This window comes from Cyanistes caeruleus, chromosome 6 (assembly GCF_971803275.1).
Source record: "Cyanistes caeruleus chromosome 6, bCyaCae1.hap1.1, whole genome shotgun sequence".
NCBI classification, from domain to species: domain Eukaryota; kingdom Metazoa; phylum Chordata; class Aves; order Passeriformes; family Paridae; genus Cyanistes; species Cyanistes caeruleus.
In genome coordinates, this window is record NC_141706.1 from 7,072,623 (window position 1) to 7,098,231 (window position 25,609).

General features: G+C 40.6%; 1 long non-coding RNA gene across 1 annotated transcript in view; it reads left to right on the plus strand.

The window, feature by feature from the left end:
- The window catches only part of LOC147652395 (uncharacterized), a 57,775-nt gene extending 40,527 nt beyond the window's left edge, over positions 1-17,248 (plus strand). Inside the window, exons 7-8 of the long non-coding RNA XR_015287717.1 lie at positions 14,858-14,932; positions 15,988-17,248. This is a non-coding gene — a long non-coding RNA (uncharacterized LOC147652395). The remainder of the gene's footprint in view (positions 1-14,857; positions 14,933-15,987) is intronic.
- Positions 17,249-25,609: the final 8,361 nt, after the last annotated feature.

Sequence of the window (25,609 nt, forward strand, 5' to 3'; positions counted from 1 at the left end):
CCAGATAATTGCTAATATCAATTAGCCTCTTCTGCCTGCCTGCCCCCTCTGTGCAGGGCACAGAACCTCCCTAGGGACTGAGGTGCTGCAGCAATCTCTCTGACAAGCAGTATGGGGAGGTGAGCAGGGATGAGATCTGCAGGCTCACTGCTCACCCTCAGCTTGCATTAAGCCCGTGTCTTCCCTTCTGTTGATTAAATTAGTTTGATTAAGCCTAGCACATATGACTGCACGCTACAGTCATACATCCTGGCTGATTGCAATGCCAATATGTGTATAGTTAAATTCCCTTTTGCTTTACTTAAGCAGTGTGAAACTTTGACTGAGTTTTATCTTTAATAGCTCCGCAATTTATGTTCATTGACAACGGATGCAAAGCAGAATGAAATTCAGATAGTAGTGAGCAGCCTCTCTCAATCTCTGTGCTTAATTAAATGGTTCTTCTCAGGAACACTAAATATGAAAATCTCGTTAGCACAGGAGACGAGGCTACTGATGGATTATGTAGGCTGTGCACACTGCGAGCGAGGTTCTGATCTTTGTGTACAGTCTTCTTTTTGTTTGACAATGCATGTCAATAAGTTTTTACCACCGGTGCCTTCAGTTCTCCTTGAGGTATGCTGTACTGATGTTGGAATGTGTGCTTACTTTAAATGCATCTCTGCACTGCTGGCCTCAAGCGTGAGTGGAAAAGTGTAAAGATCAAACGGGTATCATCTGAACATTTTTCATCTAATTCTTGCAAAGCCTGAAACTCCATTGTTGAAGACATTAATGTGGAAAGAGTAATCTCCAGCAAAGTCAAAGGCCAAGCTGTTTTTATTTTTCAATACAATGAGCCTCATTCATTTGGAAATTGATGGAAAAATTAAATTAAGCATTTGCATGCACTGTAGATTGATGGAGGTCATGTTTCCAGCTTGCTTTACAATTATTTACATTGCAGACATCCTCACAAAGCAGATAAATACTGTAGGTAATAATGCTTAGGGCAGATGTGACAATGGGAGTTATTTGAATGTATCCATGATATTTAAGATGTAGTTTTTGATTTTAAAAATGCCAAGAACCAAACCTGTGCCTTAGGAGCAGCCTTTTGCCCCTACAGATTGTCTTTTCTTGCAGCTGTTTCTTATGCCTAGGGAAGGCTGGAAGTATTTTGTGCTTACTCAATTACAAGATGTATAGTTTGACCCTGTTTTTTTGTTAATAATTGAAAGAGGAGAGAGTGACAGAACCTAATAACAATGATTGGATTATAAAGAGCTTCTTTATGAGTCTTTCCTGTCTCTCTCTCCCGGTGCAAAAATTAAGAGGAATCAAATAAAATTAACAGGAAACAAACTGGATGAAAAGAAAAATGAAAAACAGAGTTTCTTTGCATCTCTGAAGTGTGTGTGTGTTGTGTGTGGAGAAAACTTGCAAACATATGTCCTGATTTTCTCTGATTGAGTACTCACCTTGTAAGGCTTGAGAAGTACAGATTCTGATAGTATTGCATATTGTTTGTCATGCTGAAATAAGTGTACTAATTCTAAATATTCTGGGTTTTTTGAGGCTTGGGTTAGACCTCTAGGAGTAGAATTTCAACCCAGCCTCTAATATGCCACCACAAATTATACTGAGGTACAGTAATATATTTAGCCATCTGTATGTGATAGACTTGTGCTAACAAACAAATGCATGTGCAAAAAAAATGAAAGCAAATATTTGAAAATCAAGCTCTATCTTATTCTGCAGTAAGGTTCCATTTGCATTTTATATTGTGGTACAGTAGCAAGTTAAAATATGTACAATACATCAATTGCTTGAAAAAAAAGTGTTTTACTTAAGGTACCATTGTTGAAGAATGATAAAATAGTGAAGTGAGGGAGAAAGAGGAAAGAGACTCAGTGAGAAGACTACTCAGTGCAAAACAGAATTCAAAGTAAATGTGTTTACCTGTGTAGACATGTTAAATGTGTTAAAAACAACTGGGAGGAAAATGTTTAGGAGTGATGAACCAAAGCTGAAAACGTGCTACAGCATTTTCTTCAGCAGTCCTGCCTAGAGAAGGAAAAGGGGGAAAAAAAATGCCTTGAAAACATCAGAGCTCTATATAGCTGCAGAACATAAGGCAAATGGATGCAGGCAGACATTGCATGAATAGGGCAGGAGAAAGATTCAGAGATGTTTGTATGTAAGATTCAGGCTGGAACTAATCTAGAATCCTACTGTGCAGGAAAACTATAACGAGAGATGCTTAAAATGCTGAAAAAAACCCTCACAGAATGTTATTATTAACAAATGTTGTTCTCAAATAAGATTAATTTCTACTATTTGTATACCTTTGTTTAATTTTGGTTTCCTGACACGAGGACCTCTTGTGTTTTGGCTTTGAAGACTTTTCTTATCCAAATCTGTTACTCATTTATGTACAGACTGCAATCACAGTTTACATCTTAACCTCTTGCTCAGGTGCAGATTCAGCTGTACATTAGTGATCATGTAGTATCTTCCAAATTTTCTTTATTCTTGAGCCTCTTCTCATTTCTAATTTATTAATAGTGCTTTTGGACTGTGGATATTAAAACTAAAGCCTGTATTCCAATACTAATTACCTTCATGCCAAACTAAGGGAAGTAAAAGTTTTTTATTCCATCTTGCTGTTTGTTCCTTTCAAGCATTTTAGGACCAGATTCTTGGCAGCAGTGTTGTGTAGGATCCATACTTGGCTGATGATGACACTGAAGGTCTAGTCACACCTTGTGCCCCACAGTCTGCACATATACACACTGTTCCCAGATAAATTCCTTTAATGGTGACATAAGTATGCTCAGTGGAAGCTGATTGTTCAGATTCTCTGCAGCTCCAGGAGGAGTAGGGTAAAGATTTTTGGGGGGTAAATGTTTCAGAGGGTAAAGATTTCGGGGGGTAAAGGTTTCAGAGGGTAAAGATTTCAGTAAAAAAAAAAAGTAAGGTGATGGAGATCTTAAGCTTAAAAAGCTGAGAGTTTTCTGTGCAGGAAGGTGATGATACATTGCCTCTGTGTCAGTGACTGCCTAATTACCATGCATAGTTACTGTTAATGACTCCTTTCCAGACTCCTTCTGCTCCATTTCAGGCCAATTTGGCTGTACAGTGGTGCCTCAGAACACCACGAGGGAACTTTCAAACACCACCCCACCAGCAAACACCTCTGAGCTGCCATTTCTGCTACAAGTGAAGGAAACAAAGGTTGTTTAAGAAATAAATAACACAACCTTGTAGGTAATGTTACAAAAACTGATTTTGGCTTCGTGCACTTCCAAGGATTTCCTGCTTTGTCTTCCAAGACAGAAGCAGACGCTTCTTGTGAATGTGTTTCCCTTCCTTGATTTTTGTGAGGTGGAGCCTTAGCTTTAAAATGCAAAATTAGGATGGTAAACTGTGTCCCAAACTTCATAAAAATGAGAGGCTTTAGTAAGATTCTTATTGGTTCTTTTGGAATGTCTCACACTGTGACTGCTGTTGTTAATGTAACTTGTCTCCTGTACACCCTGCTTTAAATCTTTAAAGAGAGAGGCTAAAGACTTTCCCCAAAGGTCAGGTGTTTTCTGCAGTGATGGACTCCAGAAATAAACTGCAGAAGACTGCAGAGTCATGAATAGGTGTGATCAAATGCATTTGGACTGCTGTGTGGCAGCTTCATCTGGTTTCCTCCCTGTGTGTGATAGTCTTCCAGCCCCACAGAGGGCCATGTGTTCAGCTGGTCGGTATAAAACACTGAGTAGCATGCACTGAAAGCAGCTGGAGGTGTGAACTCCTTGGTACTTAGCTCCCGCCTTTTGTCAGATTTGACTTCAATAGTAACTCAAATAAAGAATGCAAGTCTATCGCCTTTGTTGTCTCTGGATATGAAGTCTCGTTGCAGAACTCTCCTGCAAGCAGAGTTACCTTACACCCTTCTTGTCCTGAATTATGCTGGAAGGTATAATCTTTCAAAGAAAATAGAACAGGAAATGGACAGAATCTTTTTCCCAAGCTCTTTATTCTTGATATGAGGTTGCATTAACAGCACTTTGGGACTGCATTTAAAAGTGTGGCAATTTTCATGAGTAAATAGAAAGCTGGACAGAGTTGTCTGTGAACTGACTTTCAGTTTCTCTTATTTTATTGTATAATTTAAGCTACATGATGAAAGGCAGTGTGTTTTATTTACTATTTCATATTTGGCAGTGGCTCAGAACAAATGCAGCACAATTTGAAAATACACTTTAATGGGTTTGTTATTTTCAGAAAGTGAAAGAACCTGCATCTCAGAAGTTCAGCCTCTGCATTAATGGATGCCTTCTTAGAAACAGGGAGATCTTTGTATGATGTTTCAAAAACCCTAAAAGGGCCAGGGGGATTGATAACAGATATAGAGGGTATGCTCATCAGTATATAACTAGGCAGTTACAAAATGAACAAAGTCAAAGAGAATATATTTGTAATCATAAATTCTAAAAAGCCAAGGAAAAAAATTGGTTTAGATATATGTGAATGAAGAATCAAAGTTGTTGCATCTGGATTTATAGCATTTTGTTTAATTGCTCCCAACATGCTGAGAAAGCTAGAATAAAACAAGAATACTATTGCTAGTGTTCTTGGGCCTTTTCCAGACACAAGTCTAGGCAGCACTGATCTTTAGTTTCCTTTAGAGAAATATAACCCTGGAGTCAATTACTCAGGATTTAGATTTAACCTAATGCAGAAGAGAACAAAATGTGTCCCCAAATGTGAGCTAAATGATACTTAAAAATACTCTAAATTTGGTAAAACCATGCTGTCTTTCATCTCCTGCATTATTAGCATTACAATCATGGGGTTTTTTTCATATGTTATATGCTACTGGAAATTTATGGCTGGATCTGGCTTTAATTTATTGTTATTTAACTTACCTATATCTACAGGTGGCTCTAAATTTGGCCATTCTGTGTTGTGTTGTTTTTATTTCAGTAGCTGTTTTTACTTCATTAGCTGTTTTTCTTTTCTTTCTTTTTTTTTTTTTTTTTTTTTTTTTTTTTTTTAATGGACCAAAAGATAAAAATTCCAGTTTCCCGCTTAGCACTTTTAAGTCTCAAATTCCCTTTCTCTGTTTCTCTGTTACTGACTGGAGTTTTTCAAATCATTCTCCTCTCTGTCTTGATCACTTTGTTACCTTGAAATACAGAAGAACCAGTGATCTTTTTTCCCTTTGACTTATATGTGAAGGCTCTGGGGACAGCAGAGGAAATTATGCTGGCAGCTTAATACAGATCCATCAGTAAGACTCGGTATTGATAGTATGCATGGAATGAGTCTATTAAAAAGTCAAAGAATAGCATTTATGAAAATACAGCATTTACAGCAATATTTTGCCTTAGCATCAACCAAGAAATATATTCATGTAGAGCGACATAATATTCAGTGGAGTGGAAAATAGTTTATGTAAAATTGTCCTGACTATGAAATTGTATCAATACACAGGGAAAAAGGAGATTTTTCTAAAGGTAAGAAGCAAGCTATTCTGTTGCTTCATGTAAAGGCTTTTACATGTGATAAAAATTACTTTAGACAGCTAAGCAAAAAAGCTAATTCACAGGAATTACCAAAGAAAACAAGTCATAGGCACTGTGAAGAGAGGTTGCATTAAGGTCAGGACCTCATAAATGATCGTGACAGAAAATCGTATGCTCTTTTTGTCTGACCTGCATGAAATATCCATGTCTGCCCTAACTCATAAATGGTATTAGGTCTGCAGTCTGACTCAGTCATAAACCAGTCTCTGATAATCCTCTGATGGATGGCAATGATTCCCAGTGATGAGAAATTGATGGTCTGGTGTTTTGGGTACTCCTCGCGCAGATAATCTCTTCCCACGGAAACAAGGGAGTGCAACAAGGCAAAACTCTTCAGCAAATGGGTTTGATTCCTGCCCAAATCTTTCAGCTGCTGGGGATGTGTGGGAGGCCAGAGATGTCTTTCAAGGCTGAGTTCTCGCTGTTCTCCCCAGTGCCATTGGAGATGTGGCTCTGAGGTTCTCGTCAGCTGCTGCCACTGGTCTTCAAGAACATAAAAAGGAAGATATAGAGTAGTTAATGCAGCCTCGGGCTTAAGCTGTGTGGTTGTCAGCTCTATTCACTTGCTTTTTCCATTTTGACTGGGCCTAGAGCCAGATCCCCAGACTTTCATCTCTAAAGACATGGTGCTGGAAGGGCATGGATGCAAGTGTAAAGGATTATGCACTCAATTACTTGCAGCCAGATGGTTTCTGTGAACCACAAAATCCCTTCCAAAAGGAGGGAGGGAAAGGTGGGTGTGGTGGTTTTTTAAAATATATTTTAGTATCAATGATCATTGTTTTATATCTGTAATTTTTAATACAGTGGTCTCCAAAGAGATTTTTACCATTAAAAAAACCCAAACAAGCAAAACCTAAAATCATACCTGTACCTTTCTAGTTGTTAAGATTCTGTGGTCTACTGCAAAAGCTACAACTGTCAGGAAGTTCTGAGTTCCAGAATTATGCAGTTTGCATGCCCTGTTTTTCACTTGGCCTTTGCCATGGATAGTTTAGAGTAGATAATTTTACTTGGAAATGCTGGTTAGCTTAGTGTGGAGCCAGCTTTCCAAAGTTTAGGACAAAACGCTGTGATTTTATACAAAATACATAGTTAATTTCTTTCTGGGTTTGAAAACAAACCCAAGAAGTTCTTTGAACTTGAAACCTGTAGAAACTGCTTTTCCCTGTTGTATCAGCCATATAGACAGGAGTGTTTTCTACTGATGACTTGTCTGTATTCTCAGTCTTTCTTTGTTGTGTGAACATTTGCGTGTGTTATTATGTAGCTTTGTAAGGTATTTGACCTATGAATTCTTTGGGTTACACAAGCACAGAGTCCAAACTATTCCTCAGTAGAGTTAATTTTGCAACGTTCTGATTATCTCAGAAGGTTATATAAACTCCAGAAATATCTCTCATGTTGGCATTTTCTCTAATTGACCAATATGCGGGAAATCAGAGGTGCTCAGTCTGAGTTATCTGTGTATATTGGAAATCTACAGTGGCTGTCTTTCATTTCAGTGTTTTTCTCTAAACTTTGCAGTTTCTTCTGCTGGCTAAAAGAGGAGAAGTACCTGTACAAACACCAAATACCTGGGCTAAATGTGAGAAAGGCTTGAGGGATCAGCAGTGAGTCTTGCTAAAATGGTGGATATGCTCCATGGAGATGACAAATACTAACTTAGTTTTTGGTAGAGAAATAGATTGCTCAGGAAATTTCTAAAGTTTTTTATTCTGAATTCTGCAGCCTTGATACAGGAATGTTACCCTCCATGAGCTGATCTCTGGGTGCATTTAATAACAGGACTTAGAGGTGGCTGTCTCATTACACTGCAGTGATTTTCTGTTCTGGGCAGAACACCTGGACATAATCTCTGTTTGAAACTGTGCACTGCAGCTATCAGGGCTGGATGGTTCAGCAGTCAGCTCATTGTTTTAATTTGAGACAATATCATCACTTAAAACAGAGCTTTATCATACTGCTTTAAATACTGCACACCAAGCATTTAGATCCAAGAAATCTTTTGTAAAAATGTAATAATTCTTTACTGGCAGCTTAAGCAAAGGGATGGGGAAGTGGACTCATTGTCTGTGCCCACATGGCACCAACTTTCATGTTATAAGAAGTACTATTATAACTTAAAATTTGCCTCCAGTGAATGCACATTCTTTGCTCCTGGATATGTCTGTATAGTGCAAAGTAATTTTTTTTCTTAAACATTGAATAGGTTTTTATATATATAATTTCCTTCATCACACATACTTTGTGGATTTGATATTATTACGTTAATATGACCTTTGCTGTACCTAAAAGTGCAGAGAAAATGCAAAATTCTCTTCCCATTTATCCTCATCAGTTTGGTCAACAGAGAGCAATGGCTGGGTTATATAGAAGCAACCTAGACTGTCTTTCCCTTCAAAGGTCTCAAGTCAAAGGCAGTTTTAGTTAGGCAGGTGTGCCAGTCAGTAGAGAAATGGATTTTTTTTTTTTCTTCTTTTTCCTTTTTTTTGTTTTTAGAGGTTTTTCATAGGTTAAGAGGGAAACAAAACTGCTTGGTTTGTAAGAGGGAGAGGAGAAGAAACAGGTGAAAATATGGACACAGCAGTTGTTTTTTTTTCTTGGACAATAAGAGTAAGAGGCCTGCTTACAACCTCAAAAATGAAGTGATGGGACTAGGCTGGAGTATTTAGAGTGAGCTTGATACAGCCATCCTTGGGAGCAGGACAAATGATGTTGTAGGAATAAAGGTGTCTCCACAAATTGATTACATAAAATTTTCTGTAGAAGGGAAGGTGGGGAATGGAATCAGATCAATAACATAGTTAAGATCTGACTCTTCAGAGTTGCTCAGCACTCTGAATTTTTACCAGTCCCATGGAAACCACGTCCTTCGTCTGGTAGCTGGGGCACTTCAGAACATTTTCGTGCTCTCTGTTATTTACGAACCCACAGACTAATTATGATGATTGCAAGGAGCCTGTTTGGTGATGAGTAACCAAGGCTTTGAAATAGTATGGAGAATTATGAAACAACCAGGAGAAAAAGGTTCTTCATACAGAAAAATTGGTATTAGCAGGATGTATAAAAAGTTGTCCCCAGAGAAAAGCTAAGACTGATTCAGTCTCACTTTAACCTTCTGTGCTGAACGCAAAAAAAGCTTAAGGTACAAACAGATTGGGAATTAATTGGAGTAATTAACGTTTTGCGATTGCAATGACTTCTAATCAATACTTTATGCAAATATCTGTATTGATGTGCTGAAAAATGGGTGCTAGTTGTATTTGGATGGGAAAAAAAATACAACCCACTTTAAAGTCCTAATGAAATTCAAACCTTACAGCTCAGGTAAAGTCCTGACCACATCTTTTTCAAGGTAAGAGAAAGATCCTTTTGTGACCTATTTAATTAAAATTTCTCTGATACAGCTGCTGACTAAACTCCATGAAATGAGGTGGCTGGAGGATGGAGCACATCCTCCTGCTGACTGTTCCCTCTTCTAAAACACTGTTTTATCATGTTAACAAAGCAAAACAAAAACTGTCCTGATCCATCCTGATCTGAGCTTGCCTCACTGAAACCCCTTCCTGTGGCAGGTGTAGTCTGGGGGACTTCGTTCAGATGTCAGAGAAGTGAATGGGATATCAAGAAGCTTTTCAAGGCCAGGATGAAATGGATAGAAGTCTTTTTTAAGACAAATGAATGTAATCTGACTTCTTTCTCGGTCTCTAGAAACCACCTTTGAATTGTTCCCCAATTTTTTTTCCTTCTTGAAGTTGTATTTAGAATGGGTAGTTTAGTGATCACAAAGGTTAAATAGGAGCTGATAGTATTTCCACACTCCAGCCTTCAACTTTGTGGTAAACAACATCTTTAACACATCTTATTTGCCAGTGGTTCTGTTTCTTTCCTCTTTTGAGCATGAATTGGAGATTGGGAAGCATAAAAATGCAGTCACTGCCTAAGTCAAACACTTCCCAAATATCTATTTACATAAATGATGGAATTAAAAAGAAAAATCTTTGAGCCTTTGTGTTCAGAAGTAGCAGGAGTGCCTTTGAAATTGTGGTTTGTAAACCCTCAGACATAAGGAGGCCCGAAATGTTGTGGAGTTAGTTCTTGATGATAAGAAATCATCATGCTTCTATGGATGAACTTCACCATCTTAAGGGGTTTTTCCAATCTAAATGATTCTAAGAAATATATTTCAGTTCTTCAGTTTGGATGTTAATTGATGTCTTCTCACAGGAGACAGGGGGCCATCAGTGACAGGCATTCCTCAATGCAGTTTGAGGACTGTGACAGGTCAGCATTGAGAGATCTTGGAAAATGCTGTGTTGGGATGGCTACATAATTGTCTTTTGTGATAAGGCTGCACTTGACCAACAGAGAAGAAAACTGTGACAAAGTAAATGAGCAAGCATTTTACATATACAGTGTTGGTCTTGTTTTTAGAGATGGAATAAAAATGCGTTTTGTTTTGTTTTTTGTGTTCTCAAAGGAAAAGTCACGCTACTGTTAGGAACACTCAGAGTGCTGCTGGGGTTTGTAAATAATGCTATGCTGGTTTTGTAAAACTTGCAAGCCTTTTGGCGAGTCATAAGGAAGCATTAAACTTTTCAAGAGAGCCTGATAAGCAAATTCCCTCAGTCCTCAAAGAGGAGGCAGTTCATGCCAGGTATTGGCCAAAAATAGCTGTTGGGATTTCACACAGTAAGCATGTGTCTCATCAGCATTCTGCAGCACTGCCAAAGTTTGCTACAGCATGAAGGAGAAAGAAACAAAGAAACATAAGGAGAAGGGGGGGAAAGGAAGCTAATGAGAAGAAAAATTGCTTTTTAGCTGTTCATTGCAACTATTTTGGTTTCCCAGTGAACCTGAACAGCATCTTAGGTGATAATGTGGGGAAGCTAGCAATTTTGGCACCTGAGCAGGACATATTTGCAGTTTGGGCACTCTGGAAAGAGCTAGTTAAAGTATTTGCTGAACAGTGACAGAATGGAGTTTCTGTACTTTCCCAATGTGTTGCTGAACTGGAACCTTATTGAACTGGGACTCCAGTAGTGAAAGTGCCCCCAAAATTGTGGGTTTTCACCTCAGACTGCCATGGGTCATACTCCCTTATTAAATGAATGGTTCAGACTTCAAATGTGCATCAAAATCTATTTAACTGCTCTGAGAGTATAGAACACCTTGAAGTGGATGTAAATGCCACAAGGCCTTCTTAAATGACTGTCAAACAAGAGGTAATTCTGTTTGTATTATTTGGTGGGGTTCTTTTAGCACTGGACAGCACAAAGTGTAGTTGCTTAAGGGAGATGTTCAAAGGAAATTTGAGAAGACTCTTGCTTGGGTTGGCCTTCATGTGATAATTGCTTCCACTGAGTCATTTAGAGTAGCAGACAGCTACTCCTCCTCTGAAGAGCTTCCCTCTCCTTTGCAGCTGACAGTGCTCTCCATGGTTTGCTGGGGCTGACAGAAAGACTGCTGAAGTCAAGGTGTTAAACTCCAGTCATCAGGAAGATGCCAAGGTGTGTGTCACACCTCTTGAAGATGTAAAGCTGAGAGGTTCAGAAAGTCACTTAGCAGGACATGGGCTGCCGTTCCATTTTTCCAAAGGAAGCAATCCCTGTGAGTCGTTCTCTGTGTAGCTACAGCTTTCTCTGCACACCTGTTCTCTCACACTTCATGTTCTACCAATAGATTTTGAATTAAGAGGTTGGAGGCACGGTGGTCTCAAAATATTAAGTTAGCTATTTCAAAAACAAGCATTGCCAGTGCCCTATCATACACTGAGACCAGTCTGCCATGCAGTCCTCATCACGTAATGAAGAGTCTTTATGACCTCTAGGAGAAACCTGTTTGGTACATGACCTAAAAGACCTAAAAGAACATGAAACAAATGTTTGGGAACATTATTTGACCTCCAGTTTCCAGAACTGCTTGTCTGCAGGCAGTGGAAGTATTGTGCTGCTTATTGCAGGAAGAATAACTTCATTTTCTGGCTCTCCTGTGTTGTGAAGGTCCTTCACAGCTACAGCTATGATGTTTGCTATCACACTGTGTCCTTGAGCGATGGTAATACAAGTTCTAAAGTTTTGTATGCACTTATGGTTTAAGGAGGATCTGACTGAAAGCAAGATTTACAGGCTCCAAAGCATGTATGCAAAAATTCAGTTGCTCAAGGGGCTCTTCTGCTTTGTCCTCAGCACAGCATAAATTGTCAGGAAAGATGGGATCCAACTGAAGGCTCTAATGTTTCAGCTTTGTTGAAAGGGAAAGTACAAAAAGCTAAAAAACCTTTTCTGGGGATGGCTTTGATATGGCTAAGGAAGTGGAGACTGCTCTGTATCTACCTGAATTCTACTTCTGAAAAAGATGAAATGAAATATTTCTACCCTTTGTACCGGTAAAAGACACAAAACTAAAATCTAGGGAGTCTCTATAGGCTTCAGGAATATTCTTTAGTCCATTTACCAGCTTATCCTCTTATTCGTTTTCAGACTTGCTTTGTATTTGGCTGAAAAAAAAAAAAAAAGTGGCTTAAAATCAAAATACTTTAAATACTGTGCCTCAGTAACTTGCTGTGTGTGTGTTGTGTGCTACTTCCCTTCCAGAGGATTATGGCCACATGAAGGCAGGCTGGAGTTTCTGCTGGGTTGTGTCATGAAATGTCTTTACTTTCTGTAACACTTTTGACCACCGGAAAGTGACTTTTTTTTCTGTCATGCCTTCTGCTTTATCTTTAACGTGAAAACATGTAGAAAGTATTCTGAAGGCTGGGAGTGGGGCTTCTAAGCCTTTTTGGTACTTTTAATGTCTCTAAAACAATGTTGCTAGGCTCCTATTTATTCATACAATGCTTATCTGTGCTGTCATGAGAGCCACTCAAGAAATAATAGCCATATTAATGGCATCAACACCTTTCCAAATCAATTAATCCCCTTCAATTCTCTTGGGAGGAGGCAAAAAGGAGGGGTAGAACAACAAACTCAAAAATGGACCTTTGAAAATAATTAGCTTGAGACCATAATAGGAGAGAAACCTGACAATCTGTTCAAACAAAGAGTGTTTTGTAGCTTCTAGAGAGGTGCCAGGCTGGGACATGGTGGTTATGGGGCAGCAACTGGGATTGTGAGTGGACATTTAGCAGACAGAGAAGAGGGTTTCTTGTGTCCTGGCATGGGGCTCACAGAAGCAAATCAAAGCAGTTGGGCAGAACAAGGAGTTTTAGAGAAACTGCATGTTTGTGTTCTGTGAACATTTGTTTCACTGGGCTGCAAAGGTGAGAGGAACCACCAGGCATTGCAATGGAGACAAACATGAAGGAGAAGCAGCATTTGGGAGACCTAAAAGCTGATCTCCCTTCTAGATTCCTCATAGCTTGTAAGCATGCAAATCCTTCCTTCTACTCTTCTGTGCTTTGACCTTAAATTGCAATAGCAGTCATGAAACCTTCACAGTTCACTTTATGGTGTAGGTTCTTTTATTTGTCTTTAGTTGGGCTCTGGGAAATAATTATGATTAAATCACTTTTACTCTACAGCAAACCCCCGTCTCCATTTATCTCTAAGAACTCCTCTTTGCACCTGTCTTCTAACAGTGCAGCTGGACTGAGTGCATTTTTCCTTTCCTCTCTTCTGATGGGTGAGGGTCAGAACAGACATTTGGCTAAGCTGGTCCAACCCCTGGTGGGAGTCCTGCTGCTGCACAGGATTCCCCTCCCACTTCTACGAATTTGTTGCCAGATGTTTAAAAAAAATCTCAGACCTCGTCCTCTCTCCTCAGCAAGAGTAGTCACTGCATCTTTGAAGAGGTTTCAGTGGCCTGAAGAAGAGATATTTAAGAAGGCTTGGGTTTTTTGCTCCTTATGTAGTATAAAATGAGGCAGTTATGGCAAAATTTAGGACTTTATAAATATTTGGTCATGTAATGAAGATGTTACTCTGTGGACATGATTTTCTGAACCTGAGGGAATTTCAAGCTCTCAGGGGCTAATCTGTTCCCAAGGGAAAGTCTTTGGGAACTTTTCTTTCTCAGGGTCTGTTGTGAAAAACACGGTTTTGGTTTCCCAAAACAAGACACAGATGTTCTGAGAGTGTTTTTCTCTTGTCCCACCAATGGGATGAGGGAGGTGTTGTTCCTTTTACCAGTCAGGATAACCTGTATCAGAACACCTTATAAAAAGGGTTGAAAACCCCGAAATAAAGGCTTTTGCCTCCTGAAAACCTCTAGCTGCTTGTGTTATCAGAAACCTCGCTCCATACTTCATGTCCTCTAGCAACATCACTCTGTTCCATTAGCTAAAGGTGTGTGGGACAGTTGTCTTCATGATGCTCAACGTCCCCTAACAAAATATGCTTTGAAACGTGGAAGTTTATTCAAAATTTCTGAGTGATTGTGGCCATTACCTGCTTTACTGCTTTAGTGGCAGTTAAAGTCTTGAAATAGGTTTAAAAACAATAACAACAAACGTGAGTTTTTTCTTTCTCCTTAAGTGTTTAGTAAATTATTGTGTGTTTTTCTTTTTGTAACAAATACGTGAACAGATCAAAGATGATTAAATACTGAGGTTTGCTTCAGAGAAAAAGAATATTAATACGGTGGACTGTGTTAGAAATGGATATCTTCTGATTGATAATGAAATCAGACAATGCAAATCAAGTGAAAGAGAATTAGAGCTGATGCCTGGCAGACTAGTTGTTTACAAGATTCTTCTGTGTGCTCTAATGTGTGGAGTATTTTTGCCAAGACTTACTAAATGATGAAATGATACTGCAATTAGGATTAAGACTGGCAGGGACATTTGTTAAAATTCTGCTATTTCTTCTCCAAAACATAATCAATTAAAAAAAAAGGCCTTTGAAAATAATGAGAACAAATGAGAAGTCAGGAAGTAGCCAAGTAATCACTTGGCTGGTTCTGTTTAGAGAAACCGGAAAATTCTTCCCAGTCATAATTAAAAATTAAATTACACAAATTATGTCCTCTGTCCTGCAAGTTCATGGGGTGGATGTGCCTGAAAGAGAGAAATAGCTGTGAAACTGCCTACTTCTCTGCAGGAGAGAAGCCGATAAAGGTCAGGTTTGACCTTCTCTATAACCAAAATCAACATGTTCTGAACAAAATTATTAAAAACTGCATTTACTGCTCTAACTATTTGCTATCACCAAGTGAGACCCTTAGAGCTAGCTGACAATTCTAAAACTAATCACAGATCCAATTATATGCTTATAAATATTATTATCAAATTATTGATTTGCATAGCCTGAGCACACAAAACATCAACCTGAATTAATGTCTTGTTGTTCCAGGGATGGTATGAGTAGAATGAAAAAGGCAGACCCAAGTAAATACTACAGTCTGAAAAGGCAAATGTGATACCCCAGGTAAGTAGAGCAAAACTCTGAAAGAAACCAGGTGGCTGAAGAGAACATAGGTGAGTTGTTAGATTTGGTTTGGTGTTTGTTTGGTTTCTTTTTCTGTGTGATTGAATGCTGGGAGGATGAGGGTCCCACTGGCACATCATTCCCTGCTTTTCCAGATCACACAGCTTCTCTTAAGGACTGAGCAGCCTGCCTCAGTCAGTAATCAACTTTTGAGTTGTCCTTACAAGGACACCTTCTGAAAAAAGCAAACCCCCAGTTTTCTATAAAACCTATAAATTTTAGTAATTAGTCCAGAATTTGAAGTCAAGTTCTCGAAAGAAAACAAACAAGCGAGCCCCCACCCCTTGCCCTGCAATTCTCATCCTTGACACAAAAAATTGAAGATTCAACTAACTTTTGGAAACTTGACTTGAACCAAATTGCTTATTGTAAAAATGGGAGTTTAGAGCATTTTAAAATGAGACTTCTAAAAGCTCCTTAATTTCATGGCTACTAAACTTCTATGCAACGCTTTTGAGGCTAGGACAACTGGCAACAAGATGGATTATTCCATTGACACAGTATAATAGCAATTAAATATACAGTGAAAGACTTTACAAGATTCTGCCAAAATTACTGAAATGATACTGAGCCAAACTCGTGACCAGTGTAACTCCATCTGTGTCAGTGTTCCTGCTCCACCTAAGCACAGAGAGATGATGAGTCATAAGGAAAAGTGTATTTTCAAGGGAAGAGAGGGAAAAAGGGTAATTTTTTAGTACAAATACGAAGCAAGTTTCTAAAATTGTGTTTGACAAAAGACAGTGTTCTTTGATATTTTCCCAGCTGGTTAAAATTTAACTAGTTTCAGGAGAGAGCGTACAGAGTTTGGTCAGAACTAGTGTAGGGAGGGGAAGCTTTTCATAAAGAATTGCTAACAAATGGGATTCAACACTCAAGAGGCTCAGATGGCCTATTAATTCTGGTCCTGGCTTTCTTCCAAAACAACTGTGCTTCTCTTAATTCATGGCTAATTTCTATCAGAGATACCAAGAGACCATTTCTTTTTTCGACAGGAAGCATCCGCATTGCTTAAATGGATTCGTGCGAGGGGCTTTAGCGAGCAGACATTGATTGGCTTCTCTCTGGGGCCCGCTGCAGGCCCGACGGGTTCTGCTTTGACACAGGCAGCAAATGAAATACGACCTCCTGTAAACGGGCCTGAGCTTCTGGGCCTTTGTGGAATCTGGGAGCTAAGGACCTTTTCAATCCCTTTTAATTAATGAAGTGATTTGACTTGACTGAGATTACACTTGCAGTAATGAATTAAAAAGTAATAAAAAGAAATCTCTTAACAAATATGCAACAGGGAACGGGGACCAAATTCAGTGAGCATCTGATCCCCACTGCATATCTCATTTCTGTGTGCATTCAGATCGATAGTTTTAAAAGGGAGGCTCTTATTTTCCAAGCACTGGCATCTGCATGCTTCATTTTTTTCAAGTGCTTTTGTACAGAAGATTAAAATTATGATGATCTCATATGCCTGGGTGATTATTTTAGTCCTTTCTTATCTCTGTTGTGCTATGTCTCTCTATTCCTCAAGATTCTTGACACCTTATCCCAGTCACCTCTGCGCTGTACTTTTCTCCTGTGGTATGGCAAGTTTTTAGCTGCACTTTAGTCCATACCAGTGAGCAATTGTCACTGTGTATATTCTGAAATGGGAATGCAGTCACCCAATGTCACTTCTGATGGGCACATAGTGAGTGTGAATCTGTGCCCAGCCCAATTTAAATTATTCCCCTCTGTACTGTCTGAAATCACAGTTGCATTTCCCCCAATCTCTTTCATTGTACTATAAAGTGGCATGCTGTAGGAATGATCCTAAATTTTCTTGGAGAACATCACATTCTGACTCTGATGGGTATGTTGTAATTTTGGAGCTATTACTCACTGTCACTTGCTTTTTTTTTCCGATCTGTTTTGAGTTCAGGTGTGATTTAAGTCAGTGCAAGTCTAGAAAAGCTCCACAGTAATAGTGTGGGGCCATCCTGATCTGAGAACTGTGGCTTAGGCTTCTCCCTGATGTCATGTTTCAAGGTGTCTGAAGTGTCTTTCCTACCAGCTGAGAGGGTGTTTCGTTTAAACACCTGATTGAAACACTCAAATCAAAGCAGTTGCTGAAATGGAAGGAAAATATAGGTTGATGGAATAAATGGATCAAAGCCTCTGTATTCTTGGTTGAACTTGTAATATCTAGGGGCTTTCAAGCATGCCAAATGTATTTAAGTGCATAGATGAGGTTAGCTAATGAAAATCATGGGGAAAACTTCACTCCAAGAGTTACAATGGTATATTTGTGTTGTGTGTTTATTCATGGACACACACAAAATACTGTGAGAACAATGCAGGGGCCTTGGAGCCTTCCACTCACAGGATTTCCACTGTGAGGGAATTGCAAGGCCACCATAGTAATCCATCTACTTTATTACATTATAGGATGTGCTTGAAGTTCAGTAAACTCAGTTTTTAATCACAACCAGTTTTCTTCCTCTGCTATAGCATAGATTTATTCCATTTTAATTCTTCTTTTTAATTGTCTATGGGAACCACTCTATTTGTTTCTGCTGTAAAAAGAAATACCATCAATATAATGTTGAAGTAGAAAACTTAAAATTGTCAGATTTCTAAAAATTGTTTCATCATTTGACAGACTAGAGCTAAACAGGGGTACAGATGTCAAAAAGGCCTTCTGTATGATCCACTGGGAACTCATTAAAAAGCAGTTACACTTAGATGCTATTAGATTTTTAGGATTAGAAGGATCTTAACATGTAGAAGAAGAGGATTTAGAGTGGTAAACACTGAGCAGTAATGTAGCAATTGGTTAAATAACAAAGCAAATTTCCATTACAACTTCACTTTTCAGCATTTACAGCTTGGTTAAGATGCCACTTAATTACAAAAATTTGTAAGAAATGTCTCCTTAATTGCTAAGGTAGGGGCAGAATCCACAGAGAGGTGGTTATCATCTACTTTAATCTGTTATCTATTGCTTAAAAATTAGGGACCTAAAATTAAACCCCCCTGCTCTCTGGAGAAGTTTTCTTGCAGATTTAAGTTTGGAACCACAATAGCTTTAAATGCATGTGTAGACTTTTATATTAATTGGAAATTAGAAGTCATCAGTGAATGAACAAACAGCTGTTTTTATTAAATGTGATTGTTCTGGCCAGGGATACCCACCTGATACTCTGAAAGAACCGCTCACGGCTCATGAAGAGTTAAACCTACCAGATGCGGGGTTCTTCACCACATTTTCCTTTGAAACTTCTTCCCGCTACTTTTAAGCCCACACTACTCATTTGGCGAGTACACTTTGGGAAGATTTAGTGACTCTCTTATTTTCACCATTATTCTACAGCAGCTGCTGCAGCTCGGAACTTGAGTTACTGCGGAGAGCGTGCGGCCAACGCGGCTGCGGTGGGGCTGGCAGCAGGGCCGGGATGGATCCCGCTCCTCCGGGATGCTCCGGTCCCTCGGGCTGAGCGGGGCCGAGCCGGAACCCGCACCCAAAGTCCCGTGGAGCCGCGCCCGAGGGCGAGCGGGTGATACCCAGCGGGTCCGGGGCCGTGCGGGGTCCGGGACCGAGCGGTGGTGGCGCGGCAGCAGGTGGCAGCAGCGCACCGGGGATGCGGGACAGAGCCGGGGATGCGGGACAGGGCCGGGGATGCGGGACCGAGCCGGGGATGCGGGACCGCGCCGGGGATGCGGGACAGGGCCGGGGATGCGGGACCGAGCCGGGGATGCGGGACCGAGCCGGGGATGCGGGACCGAGCCGGGGATGCGGGACAGGGCCGGGGATGCGGGGCAGGGCCGGGGATGCGGGACCGAGCCGGGGATGCGGGACCGAGCCGGGGATGCGGGGCAGGGCCGGGGATGCGGGACAGGGCCGGGGATGCGGGACAGGGCCGGGGATGCGGGGCAGAGCCGGGGATGCGGGACAGGGCCGGGGATGCGGGACCGAGCCGGGGATGCGGGACAGGGCCGGGGATGCAGGGCAGGGCCGGGGATCCTGGACCGAGCCGGGGATGCGGGACCGAGCCGGGGATGCGGGACAGAGCCGGGGATGCGGGACCGAGCCCGGGATGCGGGACAGGGCCGGGGATGCGGGACAGAGCCGGGGATGCGGGACAGAGCCGGGGATGCGGGGCAGGGCCGGGGATGCGGGGCAGGGCCGGGGATGCGGGACAGGGCCGGGGATGCGGGACAGGGCCGGGGATGCGGGACAGGGCCGGGGATGCGGGGCAGGGCCGGGGATGCGGGACCGAGCCGGGGATGCGGGACAGGGCCGGGGATGCGGGGCAGGGCCGGGGATGCGGGACCGAGCCGGGGATGCGGGACAGGGCCGGGGATGCAGGGCAGGGCCGGGGATCCTGGACCGAGCCGGGGATGCGGGACCGAGCCGGGGATGCGGGACCGAGCCGGGGATGCGGGACCGAGCCGGGGATGTGGGGCCGCCCGCGGAGGGAGCAGCAAACTGGGCTCAGGCCCCCGAAGGGAAGTTTGATCTTGGATGCCAGGCTTCCCCTTGGAGAGATGGCGTTATGAGGGTGGTTGGAGTGGTCTTGGTCGTGTGGGAAGGGAAGGCAAAATAATGTATTGATGTCTCAACTTAGAAATGTCCGAGTCTGATAGCTTTATTAAGCTTCTGCTTATAGCTGTGTGGTGTGTGACTAAAAGAAGAAAATCACCTAGGAGGTATCTCTGAGGAGGTGGCTGGAGCACAGGAGGATGGAAGCTGGCCATAGGTTACAGATATAAACATGTACATGCACACCTTCACTTGCATGTGATGGTGGTACCTCAGTTTAGTTATCTTAACACCCCGGGACCATGAGCTCACTGTAAAGTAGATATGTTCTCATTTTCTGTAGGTAGATCTGCTGGATTTGGCTTTCAGAAATAGTTGGAATTAAATGGAAAGTATCCTCAAGAATAGAGATCTCAGGAAGGGAGGGGAAAGAAAGAAGAGATGTATTTATTTGGCAAAATGTAAAGAGGTCACTGTGGTTGGCTGCCCACCAGAGAAGGCAGTGATAGCAGGAAGTTTTCTTAAACTTTGAATAGAATCAAGTGGAAAATAGAGGAATGATACTGAGGAAGGTATGTGAGTGAGACTATATTCAAACACCTTATCAATAGCTAGACAGTCTAGATATGTGGAAATCACTGTTTAAAATAATGCAGAAGGAAAGATCCAGGAGCAACACAATGGATGAGTAAAAATCTATTTTCTTTTCCAAAATCTGGCAGCAGTGGGAGAAAGAGGACTGTGAGGCAGGAACAAAACTTTATGGAATGGTAAAAACTTTAGTGTAATGGAAAGAAAGATTATATGGAACAGAGAGTTGAAGGATTATGCTGAGAATGAGAAAGGGCCAAGAGACAACTGAGATCTCTTTCAGGGGAGCTGGAAAAGCCGCAGAAAGAATTTGAGAGGGCAACCCTCAAATTTAAAGTATATTCCATCCTCATCAGTACATTAGCAGGTGGATTGCTGAGCTCAGAGAAGCTGGCAGAGTCTGGCATTTGGAAATTAACTTCCTAGTTGGAAATATGTGCGTATTATTTTCTAATGTGGAAACTTGGGGCTCTGTGACCCATTTACCTCCAGTTTCCCTTAAATCAACTCTTTGGGTGTCACTGGTTTGATATTGTATCTGAGATTTATTGGTGAGATTTGTGCTGTGCTGCCATACTCCGGTTCCAGTGTGCACTGTGTTCCCTGGCAGTACTCATTTCTATGATCCCTCCAAAGTCCTATGAGGAGGTGATGACAATATTTCATAAGTTTCCCTCCGTGGATCCGATAGTGCTTTATGAAAGCCGTCAGCATCCTGATTCTCCCTGTGTAAACAGAGGCTCCGTGCCAAGGATTAGAGGGAGACATGAAAGACGGGTCCATTTAGTCACTCTGCAGCATGATGGTCTGCATGTGCATGATTTCTGCATGTGCAGAAATCCCTCCTGGAAAATTTCTGGCTTGGAGTTTGCCAGAAGGTGCACCCAAGGAAAGATGTCCGTGCTGTCCCCAGGCTGTGCTCCCCTTCCCTGATGGAGACAGCTCGCTGGGCTGTGCAGCTGGGATCTGGCACACCCATCTTTGTGACGCCTGTGGATTATGCACGTTTGCTTTGATTGGAAAATGAAAAATAAAATGGAAATTCAGAAGAGCATAATTTCAGAAAATAGTATATCATCCTAAATGCACTACTAGGTCACAGTGTTTAACGCAGCTCTTACCTGTGGCAGTATTTACATTATGTTGCATCTTCCCTGCCTTGTGCCATGTGATCCTCTCAGCACATTGCCCTCTAGTATTGTCTAAATAAATACAGGACGAGTCAGCTATAGAAATTGAGTTATTTTTACTATTTTCATGTAATAACTGTGAGCCCTGCAGGCCTAGTGCTGGCAAAATACCACAGATTTGTCATTGGGAAGCAGAAATTTCTGTATAATTTCCCAAATAGAATTTTGGTCCCCTCTGCTGCACTGAATTTGTTATTGTTGCATGTTTTTCCTGGTGTTTCTAATGAGCTGTTAATGAGCTGCTAACTATGTATGTAAATTAAATGGGGTTAGACACTGAAAGGTTATCAGGAAATAAAGTGCCATATGATACTTCAAAAAGATATAAAATAAATTAGTGTATTTAATTTTGCTGGCACAAAGCTGATATTTAATAACCTATGGCCTCAATTCCTCTAAATGATGTTAATTTAAAACATTTTCAATCTGTACCCCGAGTGACATAGCAAATAAGTTCTTTCATTCCCCCTTTGTCAGAAGATGTATCTGTAGTGTAGGTGTGGGTTCCTCTGTGCCTCAACTGAATGATCAAGTTATTAAAGATAATTTGAGACCAGTGAAGCTTAATGTAAATATTTTTTGTTATGATTTAATACAGCAGGTTAAGGATGTGGCCATGGTGAATGCTTTGGCTGTGGTGATCTTTTGAAAATTATGATACTGACAGCTCAGCTGTCTTGCTTGTCACTTGTGGCTGTATTTTAGCATCCCAATAACAAAGTGTTGTGGAGCAGGCTTTTCACAACAAGAGGTGCTGTGGTGAAGCCTTTTTTGCTGAAAGCCTCACCACCTTGCAAAGGGACAGCACAGCCTTTCCTTTAGTGTCACAGCAGAAAGGTCTTGAAAAGCAGGTGAGGCACAACTCTGGAGTTCCACTAATGAAACCAAGAAATCTCCTGTAAATACTAATATTTCCATTAGATGTACTGGTATCGTAGGACAAGGAAAGGATCTGTTCCTTGTGTCTGACTGGGCAGGCATTAGTTAGGCTGAAAACCCATGCTTTAATTCAATGTTCACCTGAACCTTGTAGATATGCAAAGCAACCAGGCATCAGCTCTGGGTTGTAATGCCCTGAGTGTGGTAGCTACAAAAAAACTCCAGGCTAATTTTTAGTTTGGGCAATTAGGAAGCTGAGAAACAGTGCCAGAGTGAAAAATCTAGGGTTCTGCATCACAAAACGTAATTTAGTCATTTGTTTGACAAGTGTAGTTTAGCTTAAATAATGTAGAATAATACTTCAGAGTATGCTAGCAAATGTTCTGCAGTATGTATTGTGAAATTAATGAGGTTGTGGTAATAGGAGATCTCACTACCACACTTTGCCATTATATGTTTGCTGAAAAGTAGGACAGGGCACAATTCTTCATGGTGGCTGACTCGTGAAGAAGTCTGGTTACTCTGCTAGGAATTTGCATTATCCTGCCAGACTTCAGCCTAAATGGGTATTTGCTCCCTCATCTTGAGTACTACAGTTATGTACAAAATGTTGAAATCTGGCTTTTCTTTCTCATGATTTGAATGTTTATATTTTTTGCAGAATATTATGCTTAGATTAGTACCAGCATTTAAATTGTCTTGGAAACGAGAAGAATCGGTAGACTAAAAGAAAAGCATATAACCATTCTGTTTTTGCTTCTCGTAATTTCCCAGAGTAGCTGCAGGACTTTCACCATATTTTACTGCCATGCCTAGCTCAGAAAGATGGGCTTGTTCTGAATTTCAGTCAACTTAGAGATCTGGGATAAGATCCTTAACTGTACTAAAATACTTAATGCAACTATCCATTGTGTCACTGTGTGACACTGAAAAAAAAGGCAATTTTTTTTTTTTTTGTACTGAGCCATCCTTGCTGCTTGCAGAAATTAAGATGTATAATTTATGTTCATTTCCCAGAAGATTGACAATTCTGTCCTAAAAGCCTGTAGGGACTTTAATACTCCAGAGTCAGCACTCCAAAGACTAGTAACATAAAGCAGCACTCCACTGCAGACAAACTAATCCTCCAACAATGTTTCATTCAATCAAAAAATGTTGCAGATTGGAGGTGTTATTGCAAGCCTGTGTTTTCAAGAGATTATTGTGAATGAACAGTATTTTCCACTGAATAGTAACAGCAAAACAGCCTACTCATCTAAATGTATCCCATGATAATTTTGTCCTAAATGAGCAAAGATTGGGAAACAAGCAATTTTTTGCTTTAACCTTTCTCCCTTTGAGTATGCAAACAAAAGCTGTTTTGAGAAAAATTAATATTTGTGGTTTAAATTCCTAAAGAGAAATTTATTTTACATTAAGTGGCACCTTCCTTATCTTTGAATAAATAAGAAAAAAAAAATACCGAGAACTTTTGTTATAACACATTTGAATTAATTTTGCCAAATGTATGTCTAGATACTTTCCCCATGTCTGTGGTTTGTTTTGCAGGATCAATGCCTGATGGAACCAGTACATGCAGTTTTCTACAAATTTTGCATTTACAAAATGTGCTGCTTTGGACAAAATCTTGCTTCTGAAGTCATGATTTTAGTGGAGTGCCCATATCCCATTTTTCAGATGCTCAGCTATCTGCTTTTGTGTCTGAAAGCATTCATGTGTGTCCTGATGATAGAGCTGAATATTTAAAAACCAAGATCTGTCTGCAGAAAGAGAGATTGTGGCTAAAGCCTCCATGGCTGAGGCAACAGGTCAATTCCCAAATTTACCATTCCCTTCATTAAAGGCTTGGGTCTGATCCCAAGGGGCTCTCAAAGGGTGTGAGTGGCACAGCCTTGTGCCAGTCTTAGGACAGCTTGAAAGTTCCTTAAATCCTCCCCCAAAAAAGCCATTGGTGAAATGCACAAAGATAAATGATGGTTATCTTTGATAAGATAAAGATATTTGCCTTTAAAATTGCTGTTTTAATTTTTTTTTTTAATTTAATTTAATTGCTGTTAATTTTTTTAAATTGCTGTTGCCATTTTTTTTCATAGCAAAACTCAAGTCCCTGCAAATTATTGTCAAATGTGGAGGGGCTCTGTTTGTGTCCCCCTTTTTCAGGCCTGTTTGTGGAAAAATGGGCCTGTTCAGGCCTGCCATGGTGAATAGCCAGATGTTGGACTGGGTAGCTGTCACCTGAGTGCTTTTCCACTGTCCCATTGGTCATTCCTAAAAGAAAAATCCCAACAAGGTAATGAAACCTGCTGAACTGTTAATCCAAAATCAGGGACGTGTTAGTGCCCTGTGAAATCCACATTGCCAAATAATCTAACGACACAGTGGCTGCTTCACTTATGGGCTGCTCTTTATTTCTTTTTATTTCGTGTCTTCTTAGCAATTAAATGTTTTTGTTTTAAGGCTCAGAGCCTAGCTTCACAGAGCAGAGGTGAAATTTCAGCCTAGATTAAGAAGGTTTTTGCTGTGAGGTGCAGTCAAGTACTGCAACAGTACAAATGAACACTTACAGCTTATTAAACAGGGAACAACTCCACTGATGCCCACAATCCCACCTGGCATTTTATGTGGCTGAGGCTGAAGATCAGGGGATAAAGGTGTGATCATAATGAAAACAGTGGGGGGAGGGAAGTGCTGGTGATGGAATGTTTGTACTGGTAATTGTTTTATCAAGAAAACAAAAAGAAAGTGGGGGAGAAGGAAGAAAAGAAAAAAATAGTGTATCAGGAGGAGATGTGTGTATTTATGAACCAAAGCCGCCTTTCCATAAAGTGAGGGGGGAAAGGGTCTTCTAGCCAATGGAGGTCATTCCATGCAGACCTCTAAAGGAAAGAGGATTTTTGAACAAAAGAAGGGGGGAGTCTGTTTCTTACACTTTAATGATTTTTTTCCTTCTCATAGATAGGAACTGGAACTCCACACTATTAGCCACAAATGGCATTTTGAAATGACTTTTTTTTTTTTTTTTGGGCAAACCCAAAAGACATTGCTAAGATTTACATTTTCAAATATATGCTGACCTTTTTTTCCTCTTTCTTTTAGTTCATTTGTCATCAGTATGTAATTGAATCAATATATTTCCTGATCAACCCAAAGATTGAATAAGGTCATGGGAAGCCATGTGTGGACATTAAAAATCATTATTTTACTCAAAATGAGCAGAGATGGCATAGACCATTCAGAGTTCCAAATGAAATTCTATTAGATTCTATTACACTTTTACAATTATAGAGACGTTCCAATATTACAAGGGGAAATGAAGTCATAATAAAAAAGCCCAGAGGTGTATTACAAAGAAATGGGCATACTATTTTTCTAGTTAAAAACTTGATGAAAGGAGCTCTGCTACTTTTCAGTTGCTGAGATGTGACCTTGTTCTTAAAGAAA